An 11884-nucleotide genomic window follows, 5' to 3' on the forward strand; every position below is an offset into this window, starting at 1 on the left:
GGAGGGTGAGTGGTGTCGCTCCATCAAGCATATTCATTCAACAAACAGTGCTTACACACCTGCTGTGTCTGTCCATGACCAATTTGGGGACAGAGGGGATGGTAACGAATAACTCTCTGCTTGTTTGTTTGTTTGTTTGTTTGTTTGCCAGAGAGCAAAGAAAGAAAACTAAGATTTGCTAGTACCCTGGATGTGCCAAGCATTCTGCTGGCTGGTTTCATATGACACTTCTCTTAATGTGTACAAAGCCCTGGGGAATGGGTACTAATATCCCCATTTTACTGGTGAAGAAACAGAGGCTCAGAGGAGTTCAGTAGCTTGCAGGTCAGAATCTCTACTGTGGTGGCCTTTCTGGGCTGGTCTGGAAAGGTAGGATGTGGCCCCTGCTCATGGTGGGTGCTCTGCTCTGCAGCATCCCCTGTGCCCTGTTACCTTCCGAGAGGCCCTATGCAGGTCCCTTGTCCTTCACAAGTCCCTTGTTCACCTTCAAGTCCCTGGTCACACCTGTCTGGGCCTACAAGCTCCCTCCTCCCCCACCACCCCCAAGTCCCAAACTGAAGGGAGCATCCCCTAGAAGGGAGTGCGGAGAGGAGGTGGAGAAATGAGAGTCGGGTCTCCACTATGCAGGACCGGGCAGCCCTAGCTAGCTCACGAGCCCCCCCGCCCACCGCCCCAACGTGCTCTGCAGCACGTGGACCTCAAAAAGTCCTCCTTCGGAAGGGGACAAGGAGAGTAATGACTGATTGATTCCGCAAACATGGAGCCAGCCCCAGTGCGCGGAGCACCGGGAACACCAAGATGCAAAAGAATGGTACTGGGCTCTCTCCAGCCACGGCGCCGCCCTCCGCCACACTCACGCTCTGGCTCCTTCTAGCTGTGCCCCCACTCCCCGAGGCGGCCAAGCCAGACTCCAGCTCGCTTTCGGAAGGAACCTGTGGGACGACCAAGGCGCGCAGCTGGCCGAAGGGAAGGCGAGCCCCGGGGGCCGCTCGCCGGCGGTCCCGAGGATGCCGGGCGGCGGGAAAGGCGCGGGGCGCACGGGGGGCGGGGCGGGGGGGGGCGAGCACGGGGAGGAAGGCCGGGCGCCGAGGGGCGGGGACTCAGCGCCCCCTCCCCCAGGCGGGGGGCTCGGGGGGCCGCGAGGCAGCCGCGCGCACGAGGGGCGGGGCTCGGCGCCTCCTCCCCGCCCCCGCCGCGCCCCTCCCGCCGCAGCCGGGCTCCCGGGCCGCTTCCCCGCGGGGCTTCCTACCTGGGCGCGCCGGGATCTCCGCTCCGCCGCCGGGAGCCGCGCGGGTGCCCGGAGCCTCGGCCGCTGCTGGCTCCGCCTCCCCGGCCCCTCCCTGCCGCGGCCGCGCGGGGCGGGGGTGGCGGAGCCGGAGCGGGCGGGGCGCGGGAGGAGGCGGGGGAAGGGGGCGCGGGAGGAGGCGGGGACCTCTGCGGACCCGGGCTCCGCTCTCGGGCCTCCTATGCCGCCGCCCCGGCGCCCACCCACCGAGCCCCGGGCAGCCCCCGCCTGTGTTCTTCTGGGCGGCACACGGCCAGCCTCCCCTTCTGCCCCCCGCCGCCCGCACGTCCCCCACCCCCCGCGAGTTGAGGGCTGGACGCTTGCCTCACGTATTATTCAAAATCGCAAACATTTATGGAGTGCTCTCCAAGTACCAGGCACTGTGCGGGGGGCCGGGGCTTCAAAGACCACCGAGACAGGCAACCTGGATCTGAGGAACTCCCGTGCCGGACGGGGCACCGGTCAGACGCGAGGGCAAGTGGCTGTAACAATGCAGCGTGCTGGGGAAGATTTATCGGTGCACTGCGCCCTGGGGGCGCGGAGAAGGGAGGGGGGAGAAGTCGAGCTGGGAAGATGCGAGGCTCAGTTCGGCCCGGGTGTAGGGGGTGGGGCTGCGGAGCGGGAGTGAGGGGCGGGGAGGGGCGAAGGCAGCTTGTATGCAGGGGCTTCTCCTGGGCAGCGGGCTCTGTGAAATGGCCGTGAAGATCACTGAGTTTTATTGTGCTGTCTTTATGCCCAGGTACTCCTCAGATCACTTTGCATCACATTAGCCCCGGAGATAGACACCATTATTATCTGGGCGCCGTAATTGAGGAAACTAAGGTTCAGCGGTGGAAGATGTGTATGGAAGAGAGGGCAGAAGAAGCTGCTGGGTGAGTGAGCAGGTGGCTGTGGGTATTAGAGAGTGAGGAGTAAGCGAGTGAGTTCCCTCCCCTGTCTCCCAGCAGCAGGGAACGCGCAGCAGCACTTGTCGGGAGTGGTGGACCCTGAGACTGCGTCTGGGAGTAAGTCTAGCATATTAAGAAGTGGAAATGAGTTCCCAGGACCCCAAAGCCTGCAGTACACGGGGGAAGCTGTCAATGGCAGAGTGTGTCACGGTGACATTTCCCCTCCTTCATCAAAAAGCACACCAGAGGGGCGCCTGGGTGGCTCAGATGGTTAAGCGTCTGCCTTCGGCTCAGGTCATGATCCCAGGGTCCTGGGATCGAGTCCCACATCGGGCTCCCGGCTCGGCGGGGAGCCTGCTTCTCTCTCTGACCCTCTCCCCTCTCATGCTGTTTCTCTCTCGCTCGCTCTCTAAAAAATAAATAAAATCTTTTTAAAAAAAAAGCACACCAGTGCTTCTCAAAACGTAATGTGCCTGGGAATTATTTGGAAGTTGCATGGGGCTGGTTTCTGCATTTCTAACAAGCTCCGGGGTGATGTGATGCTCCTTGTCTCGGGGACTCACTTTGAGTACAGAAAAGACTGCATGAGACATATTTTCACCTGGGAACTTAGTGTTGGAGAGATACCAAGAGCCATCTGATAAAAGGTCAAATGATTTTTGATGAGCTCACCAACAAATGATGCTGAAACAACTGGGTATTCATGTGAGGTGGGTGGGAGGAGGGGGGACTGCAATCCCTACCCACAGCACATACAAAGTTCAAATTAAGAGGGACCATAGTCCAAAACATAAACTTAATTGATAAATCTTCTAGAAGAAAACATAGGAGAATATCTTCTTAGTCTTTTGGTAGGCAAAGATTTCTTAGAAAGGACATCAAAAGCAGAGACCCTGGGGCGCCTGGTGGCTCAGTCGTTGGGCGTCTGCCTTCGGCTCAGGTCATGGTCCCTGGGTCCTGGGATCGAGCCCCGCATCGGGCTCCCTGCTCTGCGGGAAGCCTGCTTCTCCCTCTCCCACTCCTCCTGCTTGTGTTCCCTCTCTCGCTGTGTCTCTCTCTGTCAAATAAATAAATAAAATCTTAAAAAAAAAAAAAGCAGAGACCCTAAAAAAACTGATAAATAGACCTCATCTAAATTTAAAACTTTTATCAAAAAACCCTATCAAGAAAATAGGCAAGCCACAGACTGAGAGGAAATATTCATAGCAGATATATCTGGCAAAGGACCTGTATCTGGAATAAAGAACTCCTGCTACTCATTAATAAAATACAAACAACACAGCCAAAAAAAACCCGGCAAAAGATGTGAACGCACACTTCACAAAAGAATATAAATAGCTAATAAGCATAAGAAAAAGTGCTCATCCCATATCGTTAGTCATCAGGAAATATAAATTACAGCCCCCGGCAGGTATCACCGTGCATGCACTAGAGGGTGAGAGCAAAGAGTACTCCTAACACCTAAGGTGCCAAGGATGGGGAACAACTGGAACTCTCCAACTGCTACGTGCATATAACATGGTACCACCACTTTGGAAAACCGTTTGGCAGCTCCTTTGAAAAAGTAAACATACATCTACTGTGTGATCCCACAATTCCATCCCTTGGTATTCATCCAAGAGAAATAAAACCATCTAGCCACAACAGCTGTATAAGAATATCCAATGCAGGGGCACCTGGGTGGCTAAGATGGTTGAGCATCTGCCTTCGGCTCAGGTCATGATCTCAGGGTCCTGGGATCGAGTCCTGCATCAGGCTCCTGCTTCTCCCTCTGCCTCTCTCTCTCTCTGTCTCTCATGAATAAATAAATAAAATTAAAAAAAAAAAGAATATCCAATGCATCTTTATTCATAATAATAAAAAATGCAGGGGCACCTGGGTGGCTCAGTTGTTAAGCGTCTGCCTTCGGCTCAGGTCATGATCCCGGGGTCCTGGGATCGAGCCCCGCATCGGGCTCCCTGCTCCGCGGGAAGCCTGCTTCTCTCTCTCCCACTCCCCCTGCTTGTGTTCTCTCTCTCGCTGTCTCTCTCTGTCAAATAAATAAAGTCTTTAAAAATAAAAATAAATAAAAATAAAAAATGGAGAACAATCCAGTTGATCCTTCAACAAGTGAGCGGATGAACTGTGGTATATCCATATGGTGGTATATTTGCTCATCATTAAAAAGAAACTACTATCGGGCGCCTGGATGGCTCAGATGGTTGAGCGTCTGCCTTCGGCTCAGGTCATGATCCCGGAGTCCTGGGATCAAGTCCCGCATCGGGCTCCCGGCTCAGCGGGGAGCCTGCTTCTCCCTCTGACCCTATCCCCTCTCATGCTGTTTCTCTAAAAAAAAAAAAGAAAGAAAGAAACTACTATCCAAAGATTATCCCCACCATGCAACAACATAGGTGAATGTCCAAATATCTTATGCTGAATGAAAGAAGGCAGACAGAAAAGCACATACTGTATCCTTCCTGGGGTGTTGTGATCTTGATGTTGTCACTGCACAGGAGGACTTGACTGGTCCAGAAACCCAGAGTATTATTATTATTATGACACATACTGCCTAAATTACCCCAGAAGAGGGAGAACTATGAACAGACCCATTTCAATAGAGTAGAGTTGTTGGGGGCCCCATGCTCAGTCAGGAAAGCATGTGACTCTCTATCTCAGGGTCATGAGGTCAAGCCCCATGCTGGACATGGAGCCTAGTTAAAATTTAAAAAAAAAATGGAGTAGAGTTGTCAAAAAATTGCTCCCTCAAAAAGCACTGGAGAGGGGCACCTGGGTGGCTCAGATGGTTAAACGTCTGCCTTCAGCTCAGGTCATGATCCCAGGGTCCTGGGATCGAGCCCCGCATCGGGCTCCTTGCTCTGCAGGAAGCCTGCTTCTCCCTCTCCCACTCCCCCTGCTTGTGTTCCCTCTCGCACTGTGTCTCTGTCAAATAAATAAGATCTTTAAAAAAAAAAAAGCACTGGAGAGCTCTGCAGGAGAATTCAACCAAACACTTAAACAGGTACCCATACCTCTTCTAAAACATAGAGACAGAAGGAAATCTTCAAGAATTTTTTTATGAAGTAAACATAGCATTGAATTAAAACCTGTTGAAGAAAGCAAAAAACAAAGAAACCCAACCCCACAAACCTATCTCACTTATGAAAAAATCCTGAAAACTGTATGAGCGGACAATTTCACCAGAACACCAAAAAATAGTACACCATGATTAAGTAGAGTATATTCTAAAAAGGGCTCAGTATTTGGAAATTAAATGGTTTACTATTTGGAAATCTATTACTGTAACTCCACATAAAGTAATCTGTGAATAGAAGAAAAGGTGAAAAATTAATATTCACTCTATAGATGCACCCATACATAATTTTTTAAAAATATCTTTCAAAAATGAAGGTGAACAAAAGGTTAAACGTAGAGTTACCGCATGATCCAGCAATTCCACTCCTAGATATGTACCCCGAGAGAGGAAAATGAAAGCACAAAAACCTGTACAAGAAGGTTCAAGCAGCATTATTTGTGATAGCCAAAAAGTGGAAAAAACCCAATGTCTATCAACTGATAAATGGATATATAAAATGGGGCATCCCCATACAATGGAATAAAAAGAAATGAAATAATAAAAAGAAATGAAGTCCTGATATGTGCCACAATATGGAAGAACCTCAAAACATGATGCTAAATGGAAGAAGTCATTCATAAAAGACCACACATTGTATGATTCCATGAATATGAAGAATCCAGACTAAGCAAATTTACAGAGCCAGAAAGAGGTATGGTTGCCTAGGCTGGGGGAATGGAGGTGAGGAGTGAATGCTAATCGGTACCAGCTTTCTCTTTAAGATGATGAAAATGCTCTAAAATTAGATTATGGTGCTGGTTTTACAACCGTCTGTTGAATATACTAATCTCTGTGAATCTACTAAAAATGTTACTATTCAATCTCTGTATATACTAAAAACCATTGAGTTGTACACTTTAAATGGAGAGATTTTATGGTATGTAAATTATATCTCAATAAAGTTGTTTTTATAAAAAGCAAATGGACTAAAGCCTCCACTTATAAGGAATCATCAGACTGGATTTAAAAAGCAAGACTTAACTGTATGCTAGCTAGAAGAAACTCACTTTGAACATAAAAATACAGATACAATAAAAGAAAATGAAGGAATAAAGATGTACCTTGGAAATACTAATTAAGAAAGCTGAAGTGACTACATTAATGTCAGGCAAAGTAGACCTCAAAACGAGGAATTTTACCAGGGATAAGGGAGGATATTTTATAATGAGAAGGAATCAGTTGGCCAAGAAGCCATATCAACCCTAACTGCATGAACATAATAGTCCAACCTCAAGGTGCCTGCCATCACCACAAGAGTTATTTAACATTGCTCTGGTGCAGCGGCCAATGTGAGTGGATGAGACAAAGACAAAACAGGCATAGGGTGCCTGGGTGGCTCAGTCCATTAAGCGTCTACTTTCAGCTCAAGTCATGATCTCAGGGTCCTGGGATCGAGCCCCATGTCGGGCTCTCTGCTCAGCGGGGAGTCTGCTTCTCCCTCTCCCACTCCCTCTCTGCTCTCTCTCTCAAATAAATAAATTAAATCTTAAAAAAAAAAATAGCAGGCATAGATACTAGAGAGAAGGAGGCAGCGCAGGTGGTATACCTAGAAATTCAAAATAATTGACCAAAAATAGAAATAGAAGGGGCACCTGGGTGGCTCAGTCAGTTAAGTGTCTGCCTTCAGCTCAGGTCATGATCTCAGGGTCCTGGGATCAAGTCCCACATCGGGCTCCCTGCTCAGTGGAGAGCCTGCTTCTCCCTCTGCCTCTGCCGCTCCCCCTACTTGTGCTCTCTCTGTCTCTCTCTCAAATAAATAAATAAAATCTTTAAAAATAAATAAATAAAAATAGAAATAGAAGTACTGAGGAGATTAAGAGAGCAGAATATGCAATTCATATTACAAATTCAATAACTTTCCTATGAACAGAGATAGATAATTATAGTGTATAATGGAAGAAAAAATTACAAACTAAGAGAGTAACCAAAAGATTGAATACTTATTGATATGTGGGGGAAAGGACCTTAAAAACACTAGTAAAACATATATACAACAAACAGTAACTCAAAAGATACAGAAAAGAATAGCTTAATGTCGTAAATATGTCATTTCGCTCTAAAATCCTCTCCAAACCCGATGCAATCCCAACTAAAGTATAAAAAGGATCTTCAGATGAAACTTTTAAAATGCTACCAAAATTCAGGGCACCTGGGCAGCTCAGTTGGTGAAGGGTCTACCTTCAGCTCAGGTCATGATCCCGGGGTCTTGGGATCGAGCCTCACATCGGGATCCCTGTGGGGAACCTGCTGCTCCCCCTGCTTGTGCTCTCTCTCTCTGTGTGTCAAATAAATACATAAAATCTTTTAAAAAATTAAAATAAAATGCTACCAAAATTCAACTGGAAAAATAAACATTCTAGAAATTCTAGAAAAGAAGAGTTATAGGACCAGGTAGGGTGGTGTGCAAGGTGCTAGCCCCATCTGATATGAAACATTGCTGACATGAAAACAACTTTTTAAAGTTTAATACTGAAAAAACCATCAACAGCTAGACAAATAGAACAGACTAGAAAGTGCAGAAATAATCCTCATGTATATGGTAATTTAACTCTTTAGAAAGATGACATTATAAATAAGTGTGGGGGGAGGAATTACTAAAAAAAAATAGTGTGGGGACAACTAGCTACTCCTTATGCAAAAAGAAAAAAAAGAAAGCTGGATCCCCACCTCACTCCTCACACCAAACTACTTCTCCAGTAGATTTATTTTTGTAATCTTGGAGTGAGGGAAGGCCATTCTAAGCTAAAATCCAAACCCAAATCTATAAAGAAAAAGATACGTGTGACTAAGTGAAATGTAAACACTTTTATGGACAAAAATATTATTTGTAACGTGGTAGGATATGGCATGCAGTATGATCAATATTTAAATTCTTTAATTTACAAACATTCACACAAATCAAAAAGATGGAAAAAAAGAAAAATGGCTAAAAAAATACTTTGCTACAAAAGAAAAAGATACAGTCAATAAACATACAAAAAGATGCCCAACTTGACTCATAATCAAAGGATTCTAAACCAAAATAAAAAGTGATGCCCCTTTTCACCTACTAAGACACAAAAATGTGTAAGTTTGTTGACATCTAATGTGGTCAAGGATGTAGGGAAATCAACAAGTTTATATTGGAAGGAGGGTTAATTGGTGCAAACTTTCTGGAAGAGCATTTAGCATATTATTTACCAAAACGTTTATATGTACCTGTCCTTTAGCCCAGGGGTTATTTGGGCAAGCAGGTTGGAAGGAAAAGTAGGCAGAAAGAGAAAGAGAGGGAGGTTTGGGTGGATGAGAATCTGGATTAGAGAGCTGGGGAGACGGCTGCACCCCAGGACAGAGAAGGTGACTCAGGGCAGAGTTGGCCAAGATGGCTGGGGGCCCAGGCGGGGGTGGCATCACCGGGCCAGGGCTTGGTCAGGATCCAGTGGAAGAGGGAGAAGCAGACTCTCCGCTGAGCAGGGAGCCTGACACGGGGCTCGATTCCAGGACCCTGGGATCATGACCTGAGCCGAAGGCAGACGCTTGACCGAATAAGCCACCCAGGTGCTTGGGATCTGTCTTTACAGGCAAAGGAGGGGAGAGGAAGGAACTCTGAAAAGGACAGAATGCCAATGATCTTCAAAGAGATGACACAAAGAACCCTTGAGGCTACAGGTCTGCCTCCTTTGGTCTGGCACTCAGCCCAGACACGGAAGGGAACAGGGAATAATTCCAAGAGGAGAAATGGGCTCCCTCCCAAACAGGCATCAAGAGGGTGAGTCAGAAGGCTCTAAAGAAAGGACGATCTCAGCCCATCTACCTCTCAAGGAGAACAAGGGAAAGTACTTGTAACTACTTTTTTTTTTCCTGATAACTTGTCCTGTTTATTGTTTTTGTTACTCCGTCTCAAAAACACAGTTTAGATTTGTGAAACAGGATGTGCACGCAGGAAAGTTCACGAACAAGACAACTTCACAAATCAGTGAAAAGTGAACACTCATGGAGCCACCACCTGGGGAGAGGAGGGGACTACACTGTGAGCCCCAGAAGGGCAACCCCCCCACCCCCACTCCCCCCCAGATGACAAATTCAACCACTGCCCTGACATCCATAGTAATTACTTCTGCTTTCTGGTTTTACCATCTAAGTGTATGTATCCCAGTACAGTGCCATTCTTTCGGTCTGTTTGTAAACTTTTCTAAATGGAATCATACAATGTGTCTTTTGTAAGCCTGGCTTCCTTCACTCAGCATAATCTTCTTTTACTACTTGATGAAAAGACCACCCTTCCCCCACTACTCTACTGTGCCACCTGTCACCCATCAAATGTCCATACCATACCTCCTTTCGACCCAGGCAAGAGGGGCCCATGCCCTGGGCTGCCGGCTCCAGCACCACCCCGCCCATTAGAAACACACTCACACACACACACACACACACACACACAATGTATCAAAGAACATACCGCATGTTTCAACACATTCGGAAACTTCTTTGCAATTACTTCTTTCATGACTGCTGGGTCACATTCTCTGTCTTCTTTCTCCATGAGTCTCCAATAAACTGTGTTCTAGACATTCTCACTTTATTCCCCATTTCTCTTACCTCCTCCCCTCTGTTTATCATCCTTTCATTTCTCTGTGCTTCCTTCCGGATGGTTTCTTCCGGTGACCATTTCAACTGTGTCTAATCTAAACCTTGTGCATTGGATTCTTCATTTTCATTATCACATTTTTTTTTCAGTCCTGGAATTTTATGTCATTCTTCTTCAAATCTGCTATGTCATTTTGTATATTTTCCACTCGTCTGCCCAACATTTCAAGCTTGACTTGTACCTCCTTGAACAGAGTAAGAATAGTTGTGTTAAGGCTGCTCCTATTTTTTTTAAGATTTTACTTATTTATTTATTTATTTATTTGAGAGAGAGAGAGAGCACATGAGAGGGGGGAGGGTCAGAGGGAGAAGCAGACTCCTTGCTGAGCAGGAAGCCTGATGCGGGACTTGATCCTGGGACTCCAGGATCCTGACCTGAGCCAAAGGCAGTCGCTTAACCAACTGAGCCACCCAGGCGCCCCAAGGCTGCACCTGCTATTTTCAGCATCTGTACTCAGCTGCCTCTGCACGGTCTCGCTGATGGACTCTTGTCTCCTCACACAGCTGGTTGTCTTCGATGGTATATTGGATTGTATTTGCAAAAACAATTTTTACAGTAACTGGAGACTCAGGCGGATGCTATTTTCCTCCAGAAAGGATTTTTCATTGGTATCTTTATCTGGGGGTAGGGGTAGGGAGGGTCTTGCCAGATCAGGACCGTTTTAAATTCAAGTTTAAAGCTTGAAGCTTCCGGAGGCACCTAAATGGCAGGAGGCTGAGTGAAAGTCCATGGTTGGCCTCATTTATTTGCAGTTGAACCTTCTCCCAAAGTGCAGCCCTTTGGGATTCTAGCCTAATGTGATAAAAATACATATACCAGGCGCACCTGGGTGGCTCAGTTAAGCGTCTGCCTTCGGCTCAGGTCATGATCCCGGGGTCCTGGGATCGAGCCCCGCATCGGGCTCCCTGCTCAGAGGGGAGTCTGCTTCTCCCTCTGACCCTCCCACCCCTCGTGCTCCATCTCTCTCTCTCTCTCACTCTCTGAAATAAATAAATAAAATCTTTTAAAAAAATACATATACCAGATTCCCGACTCTTGGAGGGCCACAGACTCCTAGCTCATCCCCTCTGCTGCTGCTTCTGAATCAGTAAATACTCTCAAGGACAAAAGCACCTTGCACACTCAGTTCATCTTTCTGGGTTTCTACATGTAGACCTTGGCCTGGTAACCCCTCACACTCATGTTCGCTCTCCACTGCTTGCTTTAAAAAAAAAAAAAGAAAGAAAGAAAAAGAAAAAAAAACTTATATTGTGAAATAATTTTAGATTTACAGAAAAGTTGCAAAGATAGTACAGAATAGTACCTGAATAGTTCAGATAGTACCTGAATATCCTTCACTGTTTCCCCCTAATGTTAACATCTTACATAACCTGATACATTTGTCAGAACAACGCAATTAACATTGGTACATTACTATTAGCTAAACTCCAGACTTTATTAGGATTTCACTAGTTTATCCACTAATATCCTTTCTCTATTCTGGGGATAGATTCTGCAATCCAGGGGACCCCACTACTACATTTAGCTTTCAAAGTTTTTGCGAAGATTTTAAAATACATGTCTGTTTCATCCAGCTTCTGACGGAGGATGGTCCGAATCACCCCGCGTTCTGGGCTGCCCTCTCCCTTCATCTCACCGTCATTCCTAGAAGTAAAAAGTCCGTCACTGAGTCAACATAAAAATCTCAAAAGGAGTTTTCAGATTTGTTTCAGTGGAGGAGGTTGAAAGATTGAGTTCGCAACTGGCTGGCGCCGGGGCTAGAGAATGGGATGTGGGTGAGAAAACAAACCCTCTGGTGGTTTAGGCTATGACACAGCAACAAACAAACTGTAAGATCTCAGTGGCTAAACACTTGGAAGTCTGTCTGTGGCTCACACCAAGTCTGCTGCAGACTGGGGAACTGTCGGGGCAGCTTTCTCCCAAGCGGTGATTCAGGGATGCAGGCTTTGGCTCCAGCCTGTGGCTCATCCGTC

The sequence above is a fragment of the Mirounga angustirostris genome, unplaced genomic scaffold (assembly GCF_029215605.1).
Source record: "Mirounga angustirostris isolate CCGP_5_RB_7025 unplaced genomic scaffold, mMirAng1.0.hap1 SCAF_17, whole genome shotgun sequence".
Taxonomy (NCBI): Eukaryota; Metazoa; Chordata; class Mammalia; order Carnivora; family Phocidae; genus Mirounga; species Mirounga angustirostris.